The sequence below is a fragment of the Saccopteryx bilineata genome, chromosome 4 (assembly GCF_036850765.1).
Source record: "Saccopteryx bilineata isolate mSacBil1 chromosome 4, mSacBil1_pri_phased_curated, whole genome shotgun sequence".
Lineage (NCBI taxonomy): Eukaryota > Metazoa > Chordata > Mammalia > Chiroptera > Emballonuridae > Saccopteryx > Saccopteryx bilineata.
The window spans coordinates 55,192,761-55,204,373 of NC_089493.1; the positions used below are offsets into that span (position 1 = coordinate 55,192,761).

At 43.2% G+C, this 11,613-nt stretch overlaps 1 protein-coding gene across 3 annotated transcripts in view; it reads right to left on the reverse strand.

Annotated features, from left to right (window-relative positions):
• The window catches only part of ZNF609 (zinc finger protein 609), a 287,347-nt gene extending 276,374 nt beyond the window's left edge, over positions 1 to 10,973 (reverse strand). For 2 of the 3 annotated variants that reach the window (XM_066273989.1, XM_066273988.1), the window contains exon 1: positions 10,858 to 10,963. The gene's annotated coding sequence lies outside the window, so the exon portion shown is untranslated. Of the gene's footprint in view, positions 1 to 10,857 lie in introns of all 3 variants that reach the window. The other variant, XM_066273987.1, reaches the window with a different exon arrangement.
• Between the last annotated feature and the right edge of the window lie 640 nt (positions 10,974 to 11,613).

Below are 11,613 nucleotides of genomic sequence, written 5' to 3' on the forward strand. Positions count from 1 at the left end.
GTAGGCCCCTAGGCTTACTTAATTTTATCCAAAATATTTTGAACTTCGTGGATTAGTCTGCGGGCCGCACAAAATTGTTTGGTGGGCCGCGAGTTTGAGACCCCTGGTCTATTTTGTTCACATATATATATATATATTTTTAATTCATTCATTTTAGAGAGGGGAGAGAGAGAAAGAGAGCAAGAGAGAGGGAGTGAGAAGGGGGGAGCAGGAAGCATCAACTCCCATATATGCCTTGACCAGGCAAGCCCAAGGTTTTGAACAGGCGACCTCAGCGTTCCAGGTCAATGTTTTTATCCACTGAGCCACCGCAGGTCAGGATGACAGATCTTAAGCAACTAGAACAGGACCTCACACATAGTTATAATCCAATAAATATTTATGGAATAAAAGTAAGAAAACTAAAAAGACCTCCCAGAGATCAACAACACCCAGAGGCCCAACAATGGCTATATCCCTCTAACAGAACCAGTCTGGTTCCTGTGACTACATTGCCTCTATCAGCCATATATTACCCTTCTCCTTTCCCCAAGTCTTCTATCAGCTAGGATACACGAGACCACAGTACTGATGCAGACAGTAAAGGCAACAAATGCTTGTCCTTGAGTCTGAAGGATTTCTAAATTAGAGGTTTACATAGTCTGCCATGTTTCTAGGTTACTTAGTTTGGGATAAAATGTATGGAATGGATGTTATCTTAGCATAAAAAAAGGCCTGGAAAGAAATCACAAGAAGCTTCTGTTTTCAAAAATTAAATTCTAGGCCCAAGCCAGATAGCTCAGTTGGTTAGCATCATCCCGAAATCCCAAGGTTGCGAGTTTAATCCCCAGTCAGGGCATATACAAGCAACCAACGAATGCACAACTAAACAGAATAACAAATGGATAAATGAATGTTTCTCTCTTCCCCTCCCCTTCTCTAAAATCCATTTTAAAAAAAGAATCAACTAATAAATGCTAAAAATAAGCAGAACAAAATTGATGTTCCTCTCTCTCTCATTCCACTCTCTAAAATCAATCAATACATTAAAATTTTTTAAAAATTAAATTCCTGCCTGACCAGGCAGTGGCGCAGTGGATAGAGCATTGAACTGGAATGCGGAAGACCCAGGTTCAAGACCTCGAGGTCGCCAGCTTCAGCGCGGGCTCATCTGGTTTGAGCAAAAGCCCACCAGCTTGAGCCCAAGGTCGCTGGCTCAAGCAAGGGGTTACTCGGTCTGCTGAAGGTCTGCGGTCAAGGCACATATGAGAATGCAATCAATGAACAACTCAGGGGTTGCAATGCGCAACGAAAAACTAATGATTGATGCTTATCATCTCTTTGTTCCTGTCTGTCTGTCCCTGTCTATCCCTCTCTCTGACTCTCTGTAAAAAAATTAAAATTAAAAAAAAAAAGAAAAGAAGCCCTGGCCGGTTGGCTCAGCGGTAGAGCGTCGGCCTAGCGTGCGGAGGACCCGGGTTCGATTCCCGCCAGGGCACACAGGAGAAGCGCCCATTTGCTTCTCCACCCCTCCGCCACGCTTTCCTCTCTGTCTCTCTCTTCCCCTCCCGCAGCCAAGGCTCCATTGGAGCAAAGATGGCCCGGGCGCTGGGGATGGCTCTGTGGCCTCTGCCTCAGGCGCTAGAGTGGCTCTGGTCGCAACATGGCGACGCCCAGGATGGGCAGAGCATCGCCCCTGGTGGGCGTGCCAGGTGGATCCTGGTCAGGCGCATGCAGGAGTCTGTCTGACTGTCTCTCCCTGTTTCCAGCTTCAGAAAAATGAAAAAAAAAAAAAAAAAGAAAAGAAAAAAAATTCCAATTCAATTCAGCAAGCATTTTAAATATAAAGTTATATTCAAAGCACTGGGCTAGAAGCCATGGGAATAGAGGAGACACAGGTCTCCTACGGAGTTTAGAATGAGGGAGGAAAAAAGTACATTCACAAATAATAATTACTTAATTATAATTAAAGACAGCGTGTGATAAAGTGCTATATAATGGAGGTCCTAGCAAAGAGTTAAAAGAGATACAGAGAAAGATGAAATCAATTCTGTAGATGGACGGGAAAAAGAGGGTTATGAAAGGCTTCAGGAAGGAGATGGAGTTGTTACAAATTTTTCTAGAATCAAATTCTTTCCTTTCAGAGCACTGCTGTTCATAATTGTACATTCATTAGTTGATTGTTGGGTCTCCCCCACTAGACTTATAAGTCCTGAAAGGACAGGGACAATGTCTGGCTTGGCATTTAAGTGCTCAATAAATATTAGCTAAATGAATTTTTAAAATTATAGTAATATTACAGCTGTCTATGGAATACAGAAAGAGTCATTTAACCATGAGGTTATTACAGCAATATACAGATGAAGATCTAAACTAGGTGAGTCAAATCAAAGTGGCAAGATATTCAGAGTAATCCAATTCAATGATTAGATAACGTGGTGAGGCACAAAAAAAGAACCAAATGAGTCCAAAATTTTGTGGCATGGCAACTGGAAAAACTGTAATACTTAGGGGGAAAAAAGGGTAGATAGGTTTCAGAAATGATGAACTGCAGTACCATCAAAAACAAATCCCAAGTAGAAAAAAATTTCCCTGTAAACCTTTCAGATTCATATAACATAAGCTCCACCAATTCCAATTTATCTTCCTTCAGTTTCCATTTCTGGTATCATTCTTTAAGGCTCTGTTCTAGAAGTATCAGTTCCAAAGATAAGTGCTGAGTTTCAACCAAACCTCAGAATTTGAAACTGAAGTTTACAAAGAAACATCCTTGCACCCCCACTTGTGCTCCTGTAAATAAAAGTTCATCCCAACCAAACCCAAAGCGCTTCACCTAGGAATGTTGCTAGGAATTTTGCTGGTAAAATCCCCAAAGTACTGGTTGTACTCCGTACATAGAATAGAGCAGACACTGCTGTCTTCCTCTGCAAACACTGCACTATAGCCTAAGAAACTACAGCTACCAGCAGGCAGTGTTGTCGTACCAGCATGCTATGTGGCCTGTCAGGATCTGGATTTCATTCATGGTTTGGTTTGAAGTCCAAAGGTTGCATGGTACCTACTCTGGCCACTTTTCAATTCAATACCCCATGCTTCACTTGCCACCTTTTAAAAACCCATCGACAAAAACTACTCCTATTTCTAATATAAATCTTTCTAAAATCTCACATTCAAGTGGAGCAATTCCCAATAACCTTTGGATTACCTGAAAAACAGTAATGTGCTACAGATGGCTGGGAATAAAGCAAAGCACTTCCAGGACCTTCTGTGAGTCCAAAACAAACAATAGTTCTGCCAACCAAATTTTTCTATTATAGACTGATGGATGTTTTAAATACAAATTTAAAAACAGTGAATGCTTCTCCTAATGTTCAAAGGTAGATTAAACATGATTGTGCTATATTAACAAACTAAAAGACTAAAAGACATTCATCCTCCCCTTAACATTCAATAAATATCTGCTACTGGAAGTCCCAAATCCAAGAATTAACTAGGAAATGTTGACAAAACCCCTAACTTTGGGAATTAATTTGAATATGTAATTTTATTCCTTTAAATTGTTTGAAAACAAAGACTTCCTAACATTTCTGTCAACTTCAAGGTCCCTACCAGTCACTCACCAGCTTTCAATCCTTCAGTCCCTTTTACCAGGTACTCTGGAGATCCTCCTTTAGTCATACTTCACCAAATGTCACCAATTTAGGATTTACAGCATTAAAAATATCAATTTGATTTTTTAAACAAAATATAGTGAGCAACTCATATTCAATCCCAAGAAGTTAGTTCAAAGCAGGTTTTCCACTGGCTGGTCAGAAATGGAAAAACGCCCAACTCATCTCTACAATCAGTCCCATTTGGCTCAAAGATTTGCTGTAAGAAATTTAAGGTCTTAGATCCTGACTGAATGCAAAAAATTACTTATTGATATCTGGCAAATCTTTCCAGGTATGATTTCCTTCTCACAAGCTGAGGTTCTTTTTCTGTAGCTCTCTGATTCCCATTCTTACAGCTTGAGCAGACTAAAAAAAAAGATATATTTGACAAGCTGGTGAACCTGCAGAATGAGGGTATGAGACCCTTCAAAAGAAAATGGCCTAGTAAAAAAAGAGCACAGCATGAGCTTTACACATGTATCAAAGAGGAGTGAGCAACAAGCCTGAGAGAACTAAGGCTGCACTCGTTAGCCCTTCTGAATATTGACTATATTTCTGACATAGTAATTATAAACTACTCACTTCTGTTACTTGCCAGTTAGTGAAAAACCCACTTTCACCACAACCTTGATATCATAAAATTCTAGTTAAATGGGATCTTAGAAATAATCTTGTCTAATGTGCTCATTTTATAGATAAGGACAGTAAAAACAGGTATGACTACAACAAGGTCATATAGCTAGTTAGAGGCACAGTAGTGATAAGAACCTGGATTTATGACTCTCAATTCTATGAAAAGCAAAATAATAATAATAATAATTATATATATGTACACACACACACACTATTAAATCAATTACATAGTTGTAGCTATAATTACACCATACAAAAACAAAAGCCATCCACAAAAAGAGCACAAAGGGTCAGAACAGGAAGTACCCCAAATTAAACAGAAAGAAGCAGCATTTGTTCATACACTACAGGGGTTTCTTAAGGGCATAACCTTGTACATATTTTCTAAGCCATTTCATTAATTACCACCTTCAAGGTTGTGCATCCTGTGCTTCCATCAAATGCATCTTTTTGTGGCAAAGGTTTGAAAAGTGATAACTTCTGCCTGACCTGTGGTGGCACAGGGGATTAAACATTGACCTGGAACACTGAGGTTGCCAGTTCGAAACCGTGAGCTTGCTGAGTCAAGGCACATATGGGAGTTGATGCTTCCTGCTCCTCTCCCCTTCTCTCTCTCACTCTTTTTCTCTCTCTCTCCTCTCTATAAAAATTAATGAATAAAATATATAAAAAAAGAAAAGTGATAACTTCTGGCATAGAAACTGATGGTACAAAAGTAACCCACAAATGTGGTGCCAACAATGAAGAAAGGACTGAAGGTGAAGGGGTGGAGATATTGCTGGGAGCAAGTAATCCTGATAATAGGATAAGAATAAAAATCCAAGACAGCAAAGTTGGCCAGACACTAATAACCAGAAAGCACAATAAAAAGAAGGCAGTTTCAGAGCTTGCCTGGCACCAGACAGCTCTCACCTACAAAAGAAAGAAGGAAAAAATTCTCACAGAGACAAGAGAAAGACCGTAGGTTTGCTCCTGAGTGATGGACTAGATATGACCTAATAGGTATTTGCCATCTCTTATTTCTGGGACTCTGATCCAAGAACAAACAGCAAGAGAACCATGAAAAATCAGCCCTGTTGGATCTGGAGTTCTGCCTTGACAAGATATAAAGCTCATTCATAGAGCTGACTGTGCTCATGAGACTGCAGTTCAACTCCTGCTGCTAGAGCAAGGGGAGGAGGAAGGAAGATAGAAAGGGGTGAGTGGGAAGGAGGTGGAAGATCTGGGTTTTAACTATAATAGCTACAGTAATTAGAGTGTGTCCAAGCTGCTAGAGAAGTCTTCAGAGCAGAGAACTAGGATGGGAGATGGGGGAGGGAAAAAAGCATGAGAAAGCAAACCACTGAGAATGCTAGGAAAGTATATGGTGCTTTGTGAACTGTTTAAAACAACTGTGATGGCTTCATATGGGGAAATAAATTTATATTTTTTCCCAGAAGTGAATACAGTACAAATAATTGCTAAACTCTCATTTAAAGCTAGATTATAAACAAGGTTTAAGCAGATTCTTGCAAAAGTTCGTCTCTGCAGTGGTTCACTGGCTCCCACCAGAGTCACACCATTTGCCTCTCTTACCCCAAATCAATTTAACCTACCTCCTACCTACCTATCTAAATCTCTGTCTCTCTCTGACATACAGGTAAAAGCCTTCACTCTAAGACTTAATAGTACCTTTTTTTTTCAATCAACTGTTAATTAATATCCCTGAATTCATTAGAGAGAGAGAGTGTGTGTGTGTGTGTGTGTGTGTGTGTTTCAATAGAAGCAGCACACAGCCTATCAGTCTAATACAGAAAATGACTGCAAGGCACTAAAAAAGTCAGAAAATAATCATCAAATTACTTGCTTATAAAATTTAGGCTCTGAGGCACTGCCTACTGTAGTTGACCTGACCATGTGAAAGAAAATCACATTAACAGAAGATGATAACCTTTAAGAAAAAAAAATCTGGGAATTTTCAGAAAAATTTCAAAATAGAAAGTCTTCCTCCAAGTTATAGAAAATTCTACATTTGTTTTAAAAATATTTAGTTGAGATATTTCCTTAACATGATTTGGCCCGCTAGTGATGATTTGATTCTAAGTGATATTAATCTCAATGCCAGAGAAAAGTTATAATGATGCTGGGAGAAACTAAAAACGGAATAAAACAAACTTAAGAGATATAAATTTCATGTGGAGAATGATATTCGTAAAGTATAAACACATGTGCCTGGCCTGCGGCAGCACAGTGGATGGGGCGTCGACCTGGAATGCTGAGGTTGCCAGTTTGAGGACCTGGGCTTGCCCCATCGAGGCACATACGAGAATGTTTCCTACTCCCCACTCCAATTCTCGCTCTCTTTCCCATCTTTTCTCTAACATCAATAAATAAAATCTTTTTAAAAAAATCTTCTTTAAAGAAAATATATAAACAAATGCAAATTTCTTGAGTAAGGCATGTAGAATAGACCAATACAAAAAGTCAATTACATCCTTTACCTAAAACCTGCTGGGTATCCTCCCAGTGGGCTAAATCTTTTTCACCACACTAAAAGCAAAGAATTTTCTCCTTCCCATTTCCCTCTAATAAACAAGTACTAGAAACATTAAATTACCACTATTTCCTTCCCATTCATAGGGCAGAAAGCCAGAACTCACAGAAATACAATAGTGCTGTCTAGAAGGACCATGTCTAAGGCAAACTACTCACTAATCTAAAAGAAACAGAGAAAGAATCTCTTTTCTCTATTCCATTATCATCTCACTAACAAACCAGTATCAGGTATTAAGAAATGTGAAACAAAGAGCGATTTCACACATATGAACTGAACCTAAACCACGGAAGACCAAGTATTTTCTTGTCACTGTGGCATGTGATTCTTTAACCACCTGCTCAATAATCCCTCTTCAGCGGCACAGCTGTTGCCAATTCCACATGCCCAGCGAGGCAGGTGCTTTGGTGAATTACCTGTTCCCTAGTGAAAAAGAGTCCTTTACTGACACTTAGTGGGCCCAGAACCTGCCAATCAGCACAACATATCTTAATTTTGTCTGTCACAGCCAAGTTTTATGAGCAAGATCAGGAAGGCATATTTAATATACTATGTGATTTCTGTATTTTGTGGGCTTTTCTTGTTATTCTTGTTCTTTTTTAAAGAAACATGATTTTTAAAAATCAAGTAGACAGTCCTGGCCGGTTGGCTCAGTGGTAGAGCGTCGGCCTGGCGTGCAGAAGTCCCGGGTTCGATTCCGGGTCAGGGCACACAGGAGAGGCGCCCATCTGCTTCTCCACCCCTCCCCCTCTCCTTCCTCTCTGTCTCTCTCTTCCCCTCCCACAGCGAGGCTCCATTGGAGCAAAGATGGCCTGGGCGCTGGGGATGGCTCCTTGGCCTCTGCCCCAGGAGCTAGAGTGGCAACAGAGCGACGCCCCGGAGGGGCAGAGCGTCGCCCCCTGGTGGGCGTGCCGGGTGGATCCCAGTGGGGCGCATGCGGGAGTCTGTCTGTCTCTCCCCCTTTCCAGCTTCAGAAAAATACAAAAAAAAAAAATCAAGTAGAAGTGAGAATTCAGCTGCTGAAAAGAAAACTTGCCACACAGCATAAGACTGCCTTATCTCAGAATGACCCCATCTGTCTGGCAGTATTCCCATCCATTACCAATTTTCCACAAGGAAAATAACAATTGCTTAGCTACCTTTGGAGAAGGAGAAAGTGGCAGTAGAAGGTGCTATGGTACCTAGCGTAAAGAGAGAGATAACAGAGCAAGAACTTCTGGAAACCACACATCATTCCTATATTTAAATCTTCATGGCTGAGCCCAGGCAGTGGAGTTCCCAAATAATGAGTGGCACTTCCACTTGTCAGAGCAATCAGTAAACCCCTCAACAAATTATCCTGTTCCAGTCATTTAGTTTCTATATGCTAATTGCAACATAATTACAACCAGGAGCCAAAATTATGCTTCCATATCTTCACACACAAAAAAGCACAAATCTGTCCAGCTATCCAGACCTCTAACAAGGAAGCATTTTCTGCCAAGATGCTGAGGGGTGGGGGGGTCGGTGGAATCCAAAGTGCTCTCTGAAAGATAGTCACAATCAGAAGACTCATGAGACTCCTTGTGGCAAAGGCCCAAATTTGAAACCACTATATCTAATCATGGCAAATTAATCTGAGGCTTCAGCCTTCACTGTCACCTGACAGGATTCAGAAATGAATGCCAATAGCCCAAGAGCAAAAAGCTTTGGACTCAATTTAGCTGAAGCTTTACTCCATGACCTAGGACATGTACTAGTTGGAAATAGCCTAAAGACAGACAACACCTCTAGTAAGACTTTAAGACAGTCCTGTCATCAAGAAATACAAAGGTCAGAATACCTTCCTAACAAAGCCCAGCAACTAAATGGCAAGCCATCATTTTGAGAGACTCATTAATATAAAGGAAAAAGGGAAACAACATAGATTCAGCACCTCAAAAAGACTTTTACCAAAACCAAAGGCTCAAATTTCTATCCAACAATACCCTATATGAAATGGTTGACTATTGTGTACAGTGTATTGTGTACAACTGCTCTCACAAGTTTGATTTCTAATCTTTTTTAAACAAAAGTTTTCTTTAATGTCCTAAAGGAAAACCTCATTTCTAGCCCCAAATATCTTTGTACCTAACAGTACTATTACTGTATGATATATATATATATATATATATATACACACACACACACACACACACACACACACACAAGGATAGGGTTCCTTCTAGCTTGTTTTCATCTTTCATTAATAACCCTCAAGCTCTCAAATGATTTTTTTTTTTAAATGTTCACCTCTCTGGCACATTTCTCTCTAATAAAGAGGCAGATAGGGACTTCCTACAGAATAAGCTAGTCACCTCCTTTCATCAGAATTAAAATAAAGACTAAAAGGAAAGTTGCTTTGTTTCCACAACATTTGACCAGATAGGCAAATTCTGTGGCTTTTTTGTTGTGCAATTACTACTTACTAGGAAGTCACCATTAAAAAGGTACTGGCTCCTTGGCTCCCTATGTTAACTCTGCACAGGTTTTTAGTGGTATTTCCAAACAAATACACAGAAATCATTTATGAGTGTCCTAGCTCTGTAAAAAGAATATGACAGTTGAAACAAGAGTAGAAACATTCTTTTGGAGGTCTGACATAAAGATCAGGGTTGAGTCTCCCAGACACTATTCCTCCACAACTTAGTACAGGCTAGCTAAAGAGGCAGGCACAACATGGCTGGCATCCCCCATTCTTCTGAAAAATGTGTGCCAATGAGCTCTGCATTGTTCCTCACTCAAAAAGAAGAGCCTTTCTGTCTGGCCTCCTCCAATGGCAAGCCCCAGTCTGGAAAAGGAAGAAAATGGCACTGAGGAGCCTGGGAGATGGAGCATATCCAAAGCTCTCAGACAAGACTTGAACCTATGACCTTCACTGTGTACACAATAGGCGGGTGAGAGGGACGGTTTATCTCTGCAGCAGCAGTTCTCAGCCCTGGGGTAGCACTCCGGATAAAATGACACGACTATTGTGTGTGGCAGCAGAACAGTCATCTCTTCACAACGCCTAAACCAGCACTCCCTCCCCCAAGACAAAGCAGCAGGGGTGAAATTAACTCAAGGCTGCAGAGCAAAGCCTAATACAGAAAAGAGAGGTCTGTGGGGGACTGGGGACTCTACTCAACCCCTGGGGCTCTGGACACATGGCTGGAAACAGACAGGCTTTCTACCCCATTTTCCCCACTCTCATTTAGGTAGGAAGCTGTTTCCTAGAGAATTCAATCATCTGTGATTTGTTCAGAAATATTCCCCCTGAAGGGCTCTGATCTCTCTACCCTGTGTGAGCCTAATTCCTAGAAGCTGAAATGACTGTTTGCTGCTGCCTGTTTCACAAACACACATTAATTGGTCAGATGTGTCTCCTCCTCCTCAACCCCAGAGGGAGGAAGGAGAATCTGAGCAAAGCACAGTGATGATCCAACCGTAATTACACATAAAGAGAAAAGAGGGCAGCATGGGTTTTCCAAACAGGACAGGGTCACAAACCTTCCCAGGGGGGTGCAAGGAGAGCAGTTAAGGGCCAGGTCCAGGAATCCCTCCATTTTGAAGAAAAGGACAGAGGTAAATATGACCTGAAGACTAAAAGGAGCACACACCCACAACCTACTTACGACACACTCCCAGTCACCTTGCCCCCCCCTCCCGGCCCACGCACACGTCCTGCTCCCAACCCTTCGCTCTGAACCCCACTAACTCCCTGACTAGCCCCAGTCGCCCTGGGCACCCTCAAGATAACCAGACTGGCCTCAAACTCTCTAGCCTGTCACCACAACCTAGCCAAACCCTAATCCCCTCTCGGGCACCCCTACCCTCACCCTGAATCGACCCGGCCATGCTTTGAACTTCACCCCGCGCCCCTCGACGCCCCCTCCCCCACCCACGCAACGACCCCCTCCCCCTCATACACACCTTCCCCTCGCTCCGCCCCGACCCCCCAACCCCCACTTCCTCCGTCAGGCGCCGCTGCCCTCGGCCCCCCTCAGCGCCGCCGCCTCTCTCCTCCCCCAGCCCCAGCTCCACACAAAGCTCGGGACTCACCGCGCGGCCGGTCCCGGGAGCCGCCACCTCCGCTGGCCCGGAGCCCCGGGCCGTAGAGCCGCCGCTGCTACGGGGCCCAGGCCGCCATCCGTTCCCGCGGCCCCTCCCCCCCACCCCACCCCGCCTCCGCCTCCGCTCCGGCTCTCCGCCCCCTCCCCGCGCCGCGCCGCCCCGCCCGGCCGGTGCCGCTGTGTCCGGGGCCGCGGGTCCCTCAGCCGCCGCCACCGCCGCCGCTGCCGCCGCCGCGATCCGGGACAACTAGGGCTGCCCGGAAGGCCCGGACACTGGACTACCGGGCCCTCGGATCCGGATTCCAGGCTAGTGTGGAGTCTGCCGCGGGAGAGCGCAGGGGAAACCCGGAACCTGGATGAAGGAGCCAAATCCTGGGTCTCGGAATGCGCGGTCACAAGAGCCAGGATTAGAGCCTGCTCTGGGAATGCTGGAAAACCCGGCGAGCCGGTTAAAACAGAGATAAACTCAAAGAAACCTGGATTGGAAGCTCGAACCTAACGCTCTCTCCTCGTGGAAAGAACTCTCACTGGACCAGGCTTCCTCAGAGAAGGGCCTCTGGGGAAGTATTGTAACTTAAATACAGAAGACAACCAGTTCTGTAGGTGTCCTTCAACTGTGGGAAAAGGGTCATAAGGGGTCTTAACGTGAATATCTTCAAAGAACATGCTTCAAGCACAACTCATAATGGTTTCATCCATTTTATCTCTTGGTTTAGCAAAATATCAACACCCTTCCCTTTTTTTC